Here is an 18702-nt window from a genome sequence, read left to right as displayed (position 1 = left end):
ATCAATTTAATATAGACTGCTATGTGCATAAGATGTTATATACGAGCCTAATGGTAACTAAAAATCAAAAACTTCTAACAGATATGCAATAAATACAGAGAAAGAAATTCAAGCATATTACTTAGGCAAGCCATAAAACCATAAAAGAAGTGAACAAGAGAAGAAAGAAACAAAGGCCTACAAAAGCACCATAGATGAAGCAACAAAATGTCAATAAGTACACACCAACAACAATTACTTCAAATGTAAGTAGACTAAATGGTCCATTCAAAAGACATAGAATGAATAAATGTATAAAAATAACAATGACAACAACAACATCCATCTACATGTTGCATACAGGAGACTCACTTCAGACATGCAGGTTAAAAGCAAAGGGATGGAGAAACATTTACTATGAAATGGAAGCAAAAAGAAAACTGGGATATCAATACTTAAATAGGACAAAATAGACTTTAAAACAAGACTGTAACAGAGACAAAGAAGGACATTACATAATCATAAAGGGAATAATTGAACAAGAAGATATAACAATTTAAATATTTATGCACCCAACATTGTAGGATCTAAATACATAAAGCAACTATTAACAGACATTAAGGAAGAAGCTGACAGTAATACAATAATAGTAGGGGACCTTAACAACCCACTTATATCAATGGCTAGATCATCCAAATAGAAAATCAACAAGGAAACCATGGCTTTGTATGACACATTGTACCAAATGAACCGAACACATATATTCAGAACACTCCATCCAAAAAGAGCAGAATATAAATTCTTTTTAAGTGTACGTGAAACATTCTCAAAAACATATCATGTTAGGCCGCAAAACAAGTCTCAATAAATGCAAAAGGATTGAAAGCATGTCATGCATCTTTTATAACCACAATGGTATGAAACTAAAAATCAATCACAAGAAAAAATCTGGAAAGAACAAAAATCTGTGGAGGCCAAATAATATGCTACTAAACAATGAATGAGTCAACTAATAAATCAAAGAGGAAATTAAAAAATAGAGAGAGACAAATGAAAATTAAAACAACTCAAAATACTTGGGATGCAGCAAAAACTATTCTGAGAAAAAAGATTATAGCAATATAGGCCTACTCAAGAAGCAGAAAAAGATCTTAAATAAACAACCTAACTTTACTGCTAAAGGAGCTAGAAAAAGAAGAATAAACAAAGCCCAAAGCCAGTAGAAGGAAGAAAATAATATATAGTAGAAATAAATGAAACCAAAGACTAAAATAATAATAGAACAGATCAATGAAACCAGAAGCTGTTTTTTTGAAAAGTTCAACAAAATGGATAAATGTTTAGTTAAACTCATCAAAAAAGAAGAGAGAGGACTTAAATAAAATCAGAAATGAAGGAGGAGAAATAACAACTTACACCACAGAAATACAAAGGATAATGAGAATATTATAAAAAATTGTATGCCCAAAAGTTGGACAACCAAGAAGAAATGGATAAATTCCTATAAACATATCACCTTCCAAGAATGAGTCAGAGGACTTCCTGAGTGGTTCAGTTGGTTAAACTTCTGACTTTGGCTCAGTTCGTGATCTCACAGCTCATTAATTCAAGCCCTGCGTTGGGTTCTGTGCTGACACCTTGGAGCCCAATTTGGATTCTGTGTCCCACTCTCTCTTTGCCCCTCCCTGCTTGCACTCTGTCTCTCTCTGTCCCTCAAAAATAAATAAATATTTAAAAAAATAAACAACAAAAAAACAAAAAAAATGAGAAATAAATAGAAAACTTGAAGAGACTGATTATTAGCAATGATACTGAGTGAGTAATCAAACTTCTAAAAAACAGAGATCCAGGAAAAAATGGCTTCATGGGTAAATTTTATGAAACATTTAAAGATGAGTTACAACCCATTCTCCTCAAACAATTCCAGAAAATAGAAGAGGGAAGAAAACTTCCAAGTTTATTCTACCAGGTCAACATCATCTTGATGTCAAAACCAAATAAAGACACTCCAAAAAGAAAACTACAGGCCAATGTATTTTATGAACATAGATGCAAAAATCCTCAACAAAATATCAGCAAACAGAATCTAACAATATATTAAAAAATCATTCACCACAATCAAGTGAGATTTATTCAAGGGATGCAAAGGTGGTTCAATATTCACAACTCAATCAACATGATGCATTGCATCAATAAGAGAAAGGATAAAAACCATATGATCATCTCAATAGGTGCATAAAAAGCAATGGACAAAGTACAACATCCATTTGCAATAAAAAATTCTCAACAAAGTAGGTTTATAGGGAATATACCTTAACATAATAAAGGCCATATATGAAAAACCAACAGTGAGCATCATATTCAGGTGGTGAAAAGCTGAGAACTTTTCTCATAAGATCAAGAACAAGAAAATGATGTCCACTCTCACCATTTTTATTCAACATAGTACTAGAAGTCCTAGCCAAAGTAATCAGACATGAAAAAGAAATGAGGCATCCAAATTGGTAAACAAGAAGAAAAACTTTCATGATTTGCAGATGGCATAACACTATATGTAGAAAACCTTAAAGACTACCAAAAAATTAATAGAACTGATAAATTCTGTAAAGTTCCAGGATACAAAATCAATATACAGAAATCTGTTGCATTTTCTATACATTGATAATGACGTAGCAGAGAGAGAAATTAAGAAAGCAACCCCATTTATAATTGCACCCAAATAATAAAATATCCAGGAATAACATTAACCAAAGACCGGTAGCCTAAAAATGGTAAAACATTAACAAAAGAAATTTGCACTATTGGTGGGAAAAAATTGAAGATGACAAAAACAAATGGAAAGATATTTCATGTTCATGAATTAGAAGAACCAAGCAATTTACAAATTTAATGCAATCCTTATCCAAATACCAACAACAATTTTTACAGACCAAGAACAAATAATACTAAAATTTATATGAAGCCATGAAATACCGTGAATAGCAAAAGAAATCTTGAGAAATAAGAAGAAAGCTAGAGGTATCACTATTCCAGATTTCACGATATAGTACAAAGCTGAAGTGATCAAAGAAGTGTGGCACTGGCACAAAAATAGACACATAGATTAGTGGAACAGAACTGAAAGTCCAGAAATAAAACCAGGATAATATGGTCAGTTAGTCTATGCCAAAGGAGGCAAGAATGTGAAATGAGAAGAAGACAGTCTCTTTAACAAAAGGTGTTGGGAAAACTGGACAGATACATGTGAAAGAATGAAATTGGACCATTTTCTTACACCATACTCAAAAATAAACTCAAAATAAAGACCTAAATGTGAAACCTGAAACCATAAAATTCCTAGACTAAAACATAGGCAGTAATTCCTTTGACATCAACTGTAGCAACATTTTCCTGGATACATCTCCTGAGGCAAGGTAATCAAAAGCAAAAATAAACAATTGGAACTCCATCTAATTAAAAAGTGTTTGCACAGTGCACGAAAAAGTAGTACACTGAGTGGGAGATGATATTTGTAGATGATAGACAAATGAGGGATTAATATCCAAAATATATAAAGAACTCATGCAATGCACACACACACATAATGATGATGATGATGATGATGATGATAATAATAATAACACTTTAAAAATGGGCAGAGGACTTAAATAGACATTTTTCAAAGAGATATAAATGGCCAGCAAACACATGAAAAGATGCTTAGGATCACTAACCATCAGGAATATAAAAAGTAAATTTACAATGAGATATCATACCTGTCAGAATGGCTAATATCAAAAATACAAGAAATAAAAAAGATTGGTGAGGATGTAAAGAAAACTTCATGTACTATTAGTGGGAATATGAATAGGTATAGTGACTGCAGAAAACAATGTGGAGGTTCTTAAAATATTAAAGGTAGAATTACCATATGATCCAGTAATTCCACAACTGGGTATTTACCCAGAGAAAATGAAAATACTAATACAAAAAGATAAATGCATCACTATGTTTATTATAGCATGATTTACAATAACCAAAATATTGAAGCAACTCAAGTGCTCAATGATAGATGAATAAACAAATAAGATATGGTATATATATAGTATGGATGTTACCCAGTAATAAAAAAGAATGAAATCTTGCCATTTGCAACAACATGGATGGACCTAGAAGGTATAAAGCTAAGTGAAATAAGTCAGCCACAGAAAGACAAATAGATAATGATTTCACTCAGGTGTGAAATTTAAGAGACAAAATAAATGAACAAAAACTAAAAAAAAAAAAAAAAAGACAAACAAAAGACCACACTTTTTTTTTCCAATATATGAAATTTATTGTCAAATTGGTTTCCATACAACACCCAGTGCTCATCCCAAAAGGTGCCCTCCTCAATACCCATCACCCACCCTGCCCTCCCTCCCACCCCCCATCAACCCTCAGTTTGTTCTCAGTTTTTAACAGTCTCTTATGCTTTGGCTCTCTCCCACTCTAACCTCTTTTTTTTTTTTTCCTTCCCCTCCCCCATGGGTTTCTGTTAAGTTTCTCAGGATCCACAGAAGAGTGAAACCATATGGTATCTGTCTTTCTCTGTATGGCTTATTTCACTTAGCATCACACTCTCCAGTTCCATCCTCGTTGCTACAAAAGGCCATATTTCATTCTTTCTCATTGCCACATAGTATTCCATTGTGTATATAAACCACAATTTCTTTATCCATTCATCAGTTGATGGACATTTAGGCTCTTTCCATAATTTGGCTATTGTTGAGAGTGCTGCTATAAACATTGGGGTACAAGTGCCCCTATGCATCAGTACTCCTGTATCTCTTGGGTAAATTCCTAGCAGTGCTATTGCTGGGTCATAGGGTAGGTCTATTTTTAATTTTCTGAGGAACCTCCACACTGCTTTCCAGAGTGGCTGCACCAATTTGCATTCCCACCAACAGTGCAAGAGGGTTCCCGTTTCTCCACATCCTCTCCAGCATCTATAGTCTCCTGATTTGTTCATTTTGGCCACTCTGACTGGCATGAGGTGATATCTGAGTGTGGTTTTGATCTGTATTTCCCTGATAAGGAGCGACGTTGAACATCTTTTCATGTGCCTGTTGGCCATCCGGATGTCTTCTTTAGAGAAGTGTCTATTCATGTTTTCTGCCCATTTCTTCACTGGGTTATTTGTTTTTCGGGTGTGGAGTTTGGTGAGCTCTTTATAGATTTTGGATACTAGCCCTTTGTCCGATATGTCATTTGCAAATATCTTTTCCCATTCCGTTGATTGCCTTTGAGTTTTGTTGGTTGTTTCCTTTGCTGTGCAGAAGCTTTTTATCTTCATAAGGTCCCAGTAATTCATTTTTGCTTTTAATTCCCTTGCCTGTGGGGATATGTCGAGTAAGGGATTGCTACGGCTGAGGTCAGAGAGGTCTTTTCCTGCTTTCTCCTCTAGGGTTTTGATGGTTTCCTGTCTCACATTCAGGTCCTTTATCCATTTTGAGTTTATTTTTGTGAATGGTGTGAGAAAGTGGTCTAGTTTCAACCTTCTGCATGTTGCTGTCCAGTTCTCCCAAAAGACCACACTCTTAAATATAGAGAACAAACTGGTGGTTGCCAGAAAGGAGATAGGTAGGAGGATGGGGAAATAGATAAGATAGAAGCAGATTAAGGGTACACTTATCTTGAGGAGCACTGAGAAATGTATAGAATTGTTGAATCATTATATTGTATACATGAAACTAATACAACGTTCTATGTTAATTATACTCGAATAAAAAAAGAAATGCAGATGGTACATAAGCATATGAAAAGATGCTCCACATTATATGTCATTCAGGAAATGCAAATTAAAACAACCAGTTACAATTACACACCCCCTGGTGGGAATGTAAAATGTGCAGCTACTTTGGGCAATTTCTTAAAAAACTAAATATACTCTTACCATATGATTCAGCAGTCACATTGCTTGGCATTTACCCAAAGAACTTGAAAACTATCTCCACACAAAACCTGCACGCAGATGTTTATAGCAGCTTTTTTCATAATGGTCAAACTTTGGAATCTAATCTACTTCAGTAGATTAATGGTTAAATAAACTGTGGTCCATCTAGACAACGAAATATTAGTAGTAAAGAAAAATTAGCTATCAAGCCATGAAAAGTCATGGAGGCATCTTAAATGTATATTGCTAAATAAAAAAGCCAATCTGAAAAGGTTACATACTGTATGATTCCAACTCTATAACATTCTGAAAAAGGCATGACCATGGAGACACTAACTAGATCAGTGGTTGCCAGGGTTCGGAAGGAGAGAGCAGAAGAGAGATGAAGACATGGCATAAAGAGGATTTTAGGGCAGTGCAACTATTATTCTGTATGATACCTTATGATGAATACACGTTATTACACTTCTTCAAAAACCATAGAATGTGCAACACCAAGAGTAATCCTAAAGTAAATTATGGATTTTGGTTAATAATAATGTACAACATTGGTTCATCAACTGCAACAAATGTACCACATTAGTGTGAGATGCTAGAAATACGGGAAATTGTAGGGCTGATGAGTTAAGGGATTATACAAGTATCCTGGGTACTTTTCATTTAATTTTTTCTGCAACCTAAAACTGCTAAAAATCCATTAATCAAAAAAATAAAGGTTTTATCTTCTTAGTGTAAGAATATAGATGAAGGCAGACAAAACCAGGGTTTAAAATTTTTTTTTTTTTAATTTTCATTTGTAGTTGACATATAATATTAAATTTAGTTTCAGGTGTACAACACAGTGATTCAAAAGTTACATACATTACAAAATGTTCGCCACAATAAGTGTATCACAATATGATTTACTATATTCCCTATGCTATACTTATCCCAGTGACTTATTTATTTTATAACTGAAAGGTTGTATCTTTTAACCCCCTTCACTCATTTTGTCCACCATCCCCAACCCACTCCACTTTGGCAACCATCAGTTTTTTCTCTGAGTCTACTTCTCCTTTTTTGTTGTTGTTGTTTGTTTCTTTCTTTTATTTTCTAGATTCCAAGTATAGATTAAATCATATGGTAATTTATCTTTTTCTGTCTGGTTTATTTCACATAGCAAAATACTTTCTAGGTCCATCCATATTTTAAATGACAAGATTTCTTGCTTCTTATGGTTTAGTAATGTTACATTATGTATATATACACATCTTTTATTCCCCTTTGAGTATAGTTGGCACACAATATTACATTAGTTTAAGGTATACAACATAGTGATTTAACAACTTTATATGTTATGATATGCTTACTGCAAGTGTAGCTACCGTGTGTCACCATACAACACTGTTACAGTATCATTGACTATATTCCCTATGCTGTGCCTTTTATTCCCATGACTTAATTATTCCATAACTGGAAGCCTGGATCTCCTACTTCACTTCACCTATTTTGCCCATCCCTCTCATCCCTCTTCTTCTCTCGCAACCACCACTTTTTTCCCTGTATTTACAGGTCTGATTCTGATTTTTGTTTGTTTATTTATTTATTCAATTTGTTTTTCTTAATTCCACATATAAGTGAAATCATATGGCATTTGTTATTCTTAGTCTGACTTATTTCATTTAGTAGAATATCCTCTAGGTCCATCCATGTTGTCGCAAATGGCATGACCTCATCCTTTTACATGGCTGACTAATATTGCAGTGTGTGTGTGTGTATGTGTGTGTGTGTGTGTGTGTGTGTACCATATCTTCTTTATCCATTCATCTATCAATGGACACTGGGGTTGCTTCCATATTTTGGCTATAGAAAATAATGCTGCAATGAACATAGGGGTGCATATATCTTTTTGAGTTAGTGTTTTCATTTTCTTTGGGTAAAAACCCAGAAGTAGAATTACAAGAACATATGGTATTTCTAGTTTTAATTTTTTGAGGAACCTCCCTACTATTTTCTATAGTGGCTGTACCAACTTATATTCCCACCAACAGTGGATAAGAGTTTCCTTTTCTGTACACCCTTACCAATAAATGCCATATATGACAAACTCACAGCTAACATCATCATCAATGGTGAAAAATTGAGAGCTTTTCCTCTAAGATCAGGAATAAGACAAGGATGTCCACTCTCACTACTTTTGTTCAACATAGTACTGGAAGTCCTAGCCATAGCAAACAGACAAGAAAAAGAAATAAAGAGAATCCAAGTTAGTAAGGAAGAAGTAAAAGTCACTATTTGCAGATGACATACTATATATAGAAAACCCTAAAGTCTCCACCAAAAAAACTATTATATTTAATAGATGAATTCAGTAAAGTTGCAGGACACAAAATCAATATACAGAAATCTGTTGCATTTCTATACACTAATAACAAAAAAGCAGAAAGGGAAGTAAAGAAAACAATCCTATTTACAATAGCATCAAAGAGAATATAATGCTTATGAATAATTTTTTTGTTATTTATTTCTAACTTATTTAAATTCAAGTTAATAAACATACAGAGAAGTATTTGTTTCAGGAGTAGAACCCAGTGATTCATCACTTACATATAACACCCAATGCTCATCCCAAAAAGTTCGCTTCTTAATGCCCATCACCCCTTCCACCTCCCTTCCAGAAACCCTCAGTTTGTTCTATTTAAGAGTCTCTTATGGTTTGCCTCCCTCTCTGTTTTATCTTATTTTTCCTTTCCTTCCCATATGTTCATCTGTTATGTTTCTTAAATTCCACATATGAGTGAAATCATATGATATTTTTCTTTCTCTGACTGATTTATTTCACTTAGCATAAATACACTCTAGTTCCATCCACGTATTCTTTTTGATTGCCAAGTACACACACACACACACACACACACACACACACACACACACACACAGACACCACATCTTCTTTATCCATTCATCAGTTGATGGACATTTGGGCGTAGGAATGGTTTCAACCAAAGGGGTAAAGACTTGTACTCTGAGAACTGAGGCATTGCTAAAAGAAAGTAAACATCCAAAGAAAAGGAATGGCATACAATGCTTATGTATTGGAAGAACCAATATTGTTAACATGTCTATACTGCCCAAAGCATTCTACATACTCAGTGAAATCCCTATCATGTTACCAACAGCACTTTTCATAGAACTAGAACAGATAATCCTAAAATTTATATGAAACTACAAAAGATCCCAAAGAGCCAAAACAATCCTAACAAAAAAGAACAAAGCTGGAAGTATCACATTCCCAGATTTCAAGATATACTACAATGGTATAACAATCAAAACATCATGGTACCTGCACAAAAACAAACACAGAGATTAGTAGAAAGAACTGATAGCCCAGAAATAAACCCATGCATATATGGTCAGTTAATTTATGATAAAGGAGGCAAAAGTATACAATGAGGTAAAAACATTCTTCAATAAATGATACTGGGAAAACTAGACAGCTACCTGCAAAAAAATAAAAACTGGACCACCTTCTTAACACTATACACAAAAATAAACTTAAAATGGAAGAAAGACCTAAATATCAAACCTGAAACCATAAAATTCTTAGAAGAAAGCATACGCAATAATTATTTTAATGAATTTATTTCTTTTGAGAGAGAGAGAAAGAGAAAGCATGAGGAGGGGAGGAGCAGAGAGAGAGGGAGGGAGAGAGAGAACCCTGAACAGGCTCCACACTCTCAGCATGGAGCCCAACGCAGGGTTTGAACTCACGAACTGTGAGATCATGACCTGAGCTGAAACCAAGAGGGAGACGCTCAACTAACTGAGCCACCTAGGTGCCCGGCAATAATTTCTTTGACATCAGCTGTAGCAACATTTTCCAAGATACATTTCCTGAGATGAGGTAACCAAAACAAAAATAAACAATTGGAACTACATCTAATTAAAAAGTGTTTGTACAGTGTAGAAAACCACCAAGAAGACGAAAAGGCAGTATACTGAGTGGGAGAAGATATTTGTAGATGACATATACGATAAGGGGTTAATATCTAAAATATATAAAGAATTCATATGACCCACATCAAAAAATACCCAAATAACATGATTTAAAAATGAACAGAGGACCTGAATAGACATTTTCCCAAAGACAACATACAGATGGCCTGGGGACACATGAAAAGATACTCAACATCTCCAATCATTAAGGAAATGCAACTTTAAAACTACAATGAAATATCACTTTATAACAGTCATAAAGGCTAGAATCAAAAATACTACAAAGAAAGTTTATTGCTCTCAGTTACAAGTAAACTTCCAAGGATCAAGGAATATAAATGTAGCTTGTTTCTCTAGTTACAACTATAGTTGGGGTCCAAGAAGACAAAAGTATACGAGTTTATAAAAGTACAGGTTATGAAGGATTGGAGCCAATCTTCTAAGTATCCTTAGATCCTTCAGGAGGGAAAAATATTGCCTGAATTCTTTGCTTGGCTGTAGTTTTTGAGCTTGGCTCTAGTTTCGTATCTGCAAAGATTGGTAGAGTGGACCTTGGTATAACAAACCAAGTGGGACTTTTCTATTTGTCCCAGAATTAATGACTAAGGTTTAATGCCAAGGATTGGAAGATGCTGAGTATACCCACCACAGTCCAGCTCAGATATTGAACCCTGCCCCCAGGACTGAAAAAGGAGACTGTCTCTCAACTGCATCTCTCCACCAGCCTCACCTGAAGGAGTAGCCTGAGGAAGAGCTGGGGTGGATTGGTTAGTGAGTTACCTGAGTTCCAGCATTAATGGTGAGAGAACTTCTCCTTTCTCCTTCTACAGAAAAGAAGAAAGTGCTTCTCTTGCCAATCTATTCCCGTCCAAAGCCAAGAGAGGAGAGAAGTATTAGAAGAATCATTTATGGGAATTATAATCACCTGAAGAAATATTGGTCTCTCTCTCCCTGGTTGATGCTTTCTTTGGTATGAAGTTTGCCAAAGTAATCCAGGCCAACAAGGTGAGAAGGGCCCACTGTGGAATGTGCCTGAGAACAGGACAAAGTTACTTCTCCATCTATCCTGGATCTCTGAAGATCTTGGAGACATAAAGGGAAGCTAAGGCATTCCATTGGATGCCAGAGGACAGCAGGAGCCCTAGAGTCACCCAGGCAAAGGGTCAAATAGGGCAAGTGCCACCCTGAACAGATGTTGGAGACCTGGATTTGTTGGTGTGGCTATCAGAAGAACAGCAGCCCCCCTTTGAAGGAATACTCTGTGATAAAGGGTAGTCCTGAGTGAAGTTGAATGCTGGCCCCTCCCAAGTAAAGTACACATCCCATTTATATAGAGAACAGCATAGCAGAGAAGCCACCAGAGTCAGATTGAAACAATCCAAAGCAGGGTAGGTCCAAAGGGAAGGGGCAGGTTAAGGTACAGATGCGGCCACACAGCCCCCCCACCCCCACCCCCGAGCCCTTGAGCCACAGTCCCTGAGGGGATGACAGGGAAGGCTCATATCAGGTACAACTGGATCAGATTTCATTTAGGTGGGTTTTTTTTCTTAATAAATTTTTGTTTGAATGAAACACACATACAGAAAGTGCATAAGCGATAAGATTACAGCTTCATGAATCATCACAAGGTGTATACACCCCTACATATAAAAGGACTGAACATTTCCCAGACCCCAGAAACCCACTCCTGCTCCTCCCAGTTACTGTTCCCTCCACAAAGGCATTCTCCATCCTGACTTCTAACATCACAGATGAGTACTGACTACTTTCTAACTTTATGTAAGTGGAATCATAAGTATGTTGTCTTTCCTTCAGAATTACGTTTTTGAGATTCATCCATGTTGGTGTGTGTAGAGAAGCTCATTTATTTCTCTTGCTTTATAGTATTTCATTTTATGGTGTATTCCTTTCCTCTGCTGCTGTAATGAATTACCAGAAAAAAGTGGCTTAAAATGCCAGAAATTTATTCTCTTATAGTTCTGGAGGCTAGGAATCCAAAGTCAATATCACTGAGCCTTAACCAAGGTGTCAGCAGAATGCATTTCTTTCTGAGACTGAGGGAGAATCCATTCTTTGCCTCTCCCAACATTTGGTGGCTATAAGCATTTGTTGGCTTGTGACCACATCACTCTGTCTCTGCTTCCTGGGTCACTCTGCATTCTCCTTTACTGTGTATATTAAATTTCTTTCTGTTTACCTCTTATAAGGTACTAGTCGCATTTACAGCCTCCCTGAATAGTCTCCCCATCTCAGGAGCTTCAGCTTAATCACAAGGTAACATTTACGGTTCCAGGGATTAAAACCTAATATCTTTGGGAGGCCATTTTTCAGCTGTATCACATACAACTATACCACAATTTATCCATTCTAAAATTGATGGCTATTTTGGTTGTTTTCAGTTTGGAGCTTTACAAATAATGCTAATAGGAACGTTCCTATATATGTCTTTCAGTTTGTGCCGGCATTTGTGTGGGCTAAGCCTACTAGTGGAATGGTGGATCATAGGATGCGTGCAAATTCAACTCTAGCTGTTACTGCCAAACAGTTTTCCAATGAAATCCAACCCATATTGCATGAGAGTTCCTTGTTACTCCACATTCTTGCCTACACTTAGTATGGAAATTCTTTTTAATTTTACCTTTCTGCTAGGTGTGCAATGGAATCTCATTGTGCAACTTTAATTTGCATTTGTGATGTTGAGCACTTGTCTATTAGTCACTTCAATATCCTTTTTTTGTGAAGTGTCACTTTGGGATACTTGAATATCTGGTCTACTGTATTGTCTTTTCCAAAAAGTAAAATTTCTTTATATATTCTAGATATGAGTTATTTGTCAGTTTAATGTACTACAAATATCTTCTCCTAGCCTATGGCTTAACCTTACACTCTTAGTGATGTCTTATAAGTTTTCATCACAAGGAAAAAAATTTATAATATGTATAGTAACAGATGATAACTAGACTTCTTGTAATGATCATTTCACAATATATATAAATATTGAACCATTATGTTGTACACCAGAAACTAATATAATGTTGTATGTCAATTATACCTCAAAAAAACAAAAATCATATCGTCAAAATTTGAAGCCTGGGAATAAATCCAATGAAATATATGTAAGATCTCTATACAGAAAGCCATAGAGTAGTATTAAGAGAAAATTTAAAAGATCTAAATAAGCATATAGATGTATGTGAGGGATTTGAGACTCAGAATTATAAAAATGTCAGAATTCCAGAAGTTCATTTTTTTAACTGACAAGCAGATTCTGAAAGGTGTATGAAATTGCAAATCGCCTAGAACACCAAGACAATCTTGAAGAAGAACCAAGTGGTAGAACTTTTCTACCTGACTTTAAGACTTAATACAAAGTAACAATAGTTAAAATGGTATTGGGAAAAGGATAGGCAAATAGACCAAAGGAAACAAGAGAGACAAAGAACAGACTCACACGTGCATGCATACTTGACTTCTGACAAAGTTGGCAGGATAGAATAATGAGTAAAGGTTAGATAGAATAATGAGTAAATGCTGGGTCAGTTGGATATCCAATGGGGAAAAACTTAAAAATTGTCCCTACTGATGCTATACACATAAATAATTCCAGATGGGTTATATATATGAATATTAAAGGTTTAAGAATAAAGCTGCCAGATGATAACATGAAAATAGCCTCATGGCCTTGAGTTGGCAACAGTTTCTTAAACAGAGCCCAAACAGCAACATAATAGGACTACATTAACATCTGGATTGCTTTAACATCTGAAGGTGATCAAAGAGTTTGAAAAAATAGGCTACCAAGTAATATATTAATAATACCAATAATTGCTATTTATTGAGCATTTACTGTGTATACAGTAAGCAGCCTACCAGGCTTCAAAAGCCTTATCTCATTTAACCCTTACTATTATTATCATTATTAATAGCAATTATTAATAATATGAGAACACTAAGGCACAGAAGGTTCAAGTATCTTGCCCAAAGTTATTTTCACTGCTAGTAAGGAACAGAGTTGCAGTGAGACTCTGGAGCCTACACTCTTAATGATTCACCTGGTGCCTATTTAAGTTATTGGATTTTATATGTTGTAGGCATTTAACTGACATACTGATGCTGAACCTGAAGAGGACGTGTAGGATGCAAATATGTCAGGAGCCCCCAGATCCATCTGGATACATCTCAGTGTTACATACTAAAAGACGCTGAAAGATAACAAAAATATTATAAGCGTATGAGCTGAAGATTCTATAGATAAATATCTCAGAAATCAGGTCAAGATCATACTAGTAGGTTCAATTTTCCTGTCTTCCTACTCATGTTTCCACAAAGGTACATGTGGATTGTTATGTTGATGGGAAAATATTTTTAAGACTTAATAGAAACTAGTTTTCAGACTTAAATAACCCCTTGTCAGAATGTACAACTTTCAGCCAGCCTTGGGGCTTTGTACTGCCTGCTTTCATTATATCACCAGGTTATCATGTCACTATCCACCAATAAAATACCTGAAGGATCTGTGAACCCAAGAAAGCCATAGGTAGCCATGTATTGGTAGTGGTAACGACAAACTTTATATTAATCCATGAGAGCCAATCTACAATTTTTCTTTTTTCATTAATCTGGCTGTGGTGTATTGGGCTATCTCTCTATCTTTGTTAACCGGGTACTAGGAGATGGATGAATCCCACATTTGATGGAACACAGTATAGATGGAACCAATCTTAGTTAATACTCAATCGTTTTTAAGAACTGAAACCTCCTGATGTGAATTCTGGGTATATACTGTTTACTAAAAATAATAATAAAAAAAAGAGCATAGGGAGACTTTCTACTCAAGCAGATAGAATGCCCATGATATTCATATTGCCAGGGAAATAATATAAGACTAGAAGAAGTTACCTCATGTGAGTCAGCCCTACCCTTGCCAATTCTTTTCCTGACAGATGGACAGATAAAAGATCCCAAACTGTGTCTGTAGATTAACATTCTAAAATTTAGTCACTTGTAGGAATATAATATTAACACTCATTTGACAAGATTTGGCTTATGGGACCCCAACTGACTTCATCCAGAAGGAGCTTAGTCATTTGAGACACCCACACGAGGTACTTTCTTTCCATTCCTTCCCTCCGTCCTTTTTTTTTCTTCTTCAAGTTTTTATTTAAATTCCAGTTAGTTAACACACAGTGTAATATCAGTTTCAGGTGTAGAATTCAGTGATTTATCACCTACACACAACACCCAGTGCTCATCATTTCCTTTCATCTTTTTTTTGTCTTTATCTCTTCTTTTTTCCCCTCACTCTCTCACCCCTTCTTCCCTCTCTTCCTCCCTCCCTCATCCTTCTCTCCCTTCCTCCCTCCCTCATCCTTCTCTCCCTTCCTCCCTCCCTTCTGTTCCTTCCTTTGCAATAGATGTTTTATTGTCTTACTTGTATAGCCTTATATATAAATTGTCAATCAAGATATTATTCTAGAAAGGAATAAAAGAAAAGTAAATGTAATTTTTAAACTCTCATTATATCCAAAGTTCTCTCAATCAAAATTAGAATCTTTAAAATACCCAGTTCAGCAAAGAAACTATAATTATGTCATTTTTCATGAAGATGCTTTCTCTTTAAGCCAAGAACTATCCAGCAAGAGAGTTCCTAAATGTAAATCAGCAATAAAGAACATTCTCTTTGGGGTGCCTGTGTGACTCAGTCTGTTAAGCTCAGGTCACGATCTAAGGTTTGTGAGTTCAAGCCCTCCCCACCCCCTGCGTTGGGGTCTGTGCTGAGCACAGGGCCTGCTTGGGATACTCTCTCTCCCTCTGTCTCTGTCCCTCCCCTGCTTTCATGAGAATGCGCTCTCTCAAAAGTAATAAATAAATAAATAAATAAATAAATAAATAAATAAATAAATATAAATTTTAAAAAACAACAACATTCTCATCTCTTCTTTGTTACGCAAGTCTTCGAACATGCCCTGTAGTCAAGGTGCCACTCTCTGCACTTACACAGATCTATGCTAATTCCTGGAGTCGATTATTGGGAACAACAAAGAAGGAATAGGCTGAAGGGTCAGAGAAGGTGAAAGAGATTCAGATAGACCAAAGAACCTAAGCACAAAGCAGGTATGAGTGTAAGAAAACATCTTGTGAATTTAATACCATATGCAATCCATGCTTTCCACAGCAACACAAGATGTAGACAGCCCAATAAGGGCATGCCTAGTAATTTCAGGATTAACAACAAAGATGTTATTTAGTTCCAAGGCTTCAACTCATAATTTTACTGGCATCCTCAAGTGCTTCATACCCTCCTTTTCCCTGACAGGACCCCAGGGGCTCCTAGACGTGGCCACGGCACAGCACAGCTCTTCAGGTTGCTAAACACATCCTCAATTCTGCTCCGGGACGTTTCAAAGACAACAGTGTGAATGGCCCCACCCAAAGTTGGACAATGCAGTGCCGCTGTCACATGATCGTGTTGGTGGCCATTAGTATCTTCTTTTTTATTTTTAAGTTTATTTATTTTGAGAGAGGGAGAGACAGACAGAGAGAGAGAGAGAGAAAGTATGAGCAGGGGGAAAGACAGACAGACAGAGAGAGAGAGAGAGAGAGAGAGAGAGAGAGAGAGAGAGAGAATCCCAGGCAGGCTCTGCACTGCCAATGCGGGGCTCAAATTCCTGAACTGTGAGATCATGACTTGAGCTGAAACCAAGAGTTAGACGCTTAACCAACTGAGCCACATTAATATCTTCTTGTTATTTTTTTCTTCAAAAGCAAACAGAAACAACTAAATGTCTAATAGTGGACTGGTAAAATAAATTCTGTATAAAATCTTGCTATAGAATCATATTTAAGAGGAATTCTGGCTGCTACAGTGGAATGATTTTGCCAGACTGTAACTCTTTAACTATTATAAAATCTGAAGAAAAAAACTTAAAAAGACAAAAGTGTACAGGCTCTGGAGTATGACGCAAAGCAAGCAGAAACTGGAGTGCAATAGTTCTTTGAAAATCAGAAAGCCCATTAAGCAAGAGATTTGCAGTTATGCAGCTTCTGGCCTGAAGGTTCTCCTCAGTCCACAGGCAGTTCAAGGCAGCCAAAAGCCTCAGCCTTACTTACTTAAAATGTCAGATGACAAAATTCGGGGGCTGGCAGAGCCAGCAGACAGAAAGTTAAGGAAGAAATCCTAGACAAGATGGAGACAGACATAGAGGGGATAAACCCCCAAATCTGATTGTAAATTCTGCCCATTTCTTGGCTGATTTGCTATGCTACACGTGCATGGGGAGACTCCAGGGAACCCAGCAAAAAAGTAACAGCTGAAAATGAAAATAATAGAGATTTCGGCTGCTGTTCCCATCAGGGGAAAGAGTTTGATTTTTTTCTAATTATATTTATTAATATTTTAAGACATATGTTAAAGATGAACACCGTATTGTGTTTATAACATATATAGATGATATAAACATGTTAACAATAACACAAATTATAGGGTGATGTAACTGAACCATATACCTTTTGTTTGTTTGTTGTTGTTTTATTTTATGGTGGAAAAAAAAAACACCTAACAAGATCTACCCTCTTGACCAAATTTTAAGTGCACAATATATTACTGTTGACTATAGGTGCAAATCAGTACAGCAGATCTCCAAAGCTTATTCATTTTGCTTGACTACAGCATTATGCCTGTTGGTTAGTAAGTCCCATTTCCCTCTTCCCTCAGTCCCTGGCAACCACCATTCCACTTTTTGATTCTACAAATTTGACTATTTTATTCAAGTTCTTAGTCCCTTTTTTAATCAGGTTATTAGTTTTTTCCTACTGAGTTGTAGAAGTTCCTTGTATATTTTGGAGATTAACCCCTTATCAGATACACGATTTGCAAATATTTTCTCCCATTCCATAAACTGCCTTTTTTACTCTGCTGATTGTTTCTTTTGCTGTACAAAAGCTTTTTAGTTTGATATAGCCCTAGTTGCTTATGTTTGGTTTTGTTACCTTGGTTTTTGGTGTCACACTGGTGAAACCATTGCCAAGATCAATGTCATGAAGGTTTTTCCATGTTTTAGGAGTTTCACAGTTTGGGGTCTTATGTTTAAGTCTTTGATCATTTTGGGTTGATTTTTGTGTGTGGTGGGTGACAAGGATCTAATTTTGTTCTTTTGCATGTAGATATCATTTTCCACCACCATTTCTGGAAGAGAAATTGTGTATTCTTGTGTATTTTTGGCACCCCTGTTGAAGATCAGTTAACTGCATGTATTGTCTGTGACAGAGTCACATGACATTCCTCCTCTACTAACCTTATTTCTGAGGTTGGAGAAGGCATACCTTAGCCCTGGGAAGATGACAGGGCCACTATTTACATAAATCACCCCAAATATATCAGCCTCATTCTTGTGGCCTGATCACTCTCCAGGCCACTCTCTTAGAATCTGGGTCAGACACGGAGACCCTAGGAAAACCCCAGAGATACTACTCCTGGAGCTCCTGGCGTATCTGGTTTGTACCCTGCCGGGGCAAGTGCTCTGAAGGAAAGACATGGGAAGAGGCCCTTGTGTGTTTTTTCAGGGCTTGGGGCTCCCTACCCTGATGGCACTGCCAGACTTCCCCAATCCTAGGATAAAAGAGGAACTTAGAAAATTCTGAGGAAGGGCCTAGGGAGGTATTATGTTATCTCTGTCTTTTCTCTTTGTCTTTTTCCCTCTCTTCCTCTGGTCATCTTGCCAGGTCTCATGGGGGCCATATCAGAGCCCATTTGAATGATGCCATGCAATACCCACTCCCAGAGCCCTCTTTCTGTACAATAACCAATAGTAAATCTGTGTCCCAACATGGAGCCC

The 18702-nt window shown here is 36.3% G+C and overlaps 1 long non-coding RNA gene across 2 annotated transcripts in view; it reads right to left on the bottom strand.

The window, feature by feature from the left end:
* The window catches only part of LOC131509622 (uncharacterized), a 30100-nt gene that overhangs the window by 4850 nt on the left and 6548 nt on the right, over window positions 1-18702 (bottom strand). The window lies entirely within an intron of this gene.

This window comes from Neofelis nebulosa, chromosome 4 (genome assembly GCF_028018385.1).
Source record: "Neofelis nebulosa isolate mNeoNeb1 chromosome 4, mNeoNeb1.pri, whole genome shotgun sequence".
Classification (NCBI taxonomy): domain Eukaryota; kingdom Metazoa; phylum Chordata; class Mammalia; order Carnivora; family Felidae; genus Neofelis; species Neofelis nebulosa.
Note: the sequence above shows the minus strand (reverse complement) of the source record. Positions and strands in the feature narration are given on the sequence as shown.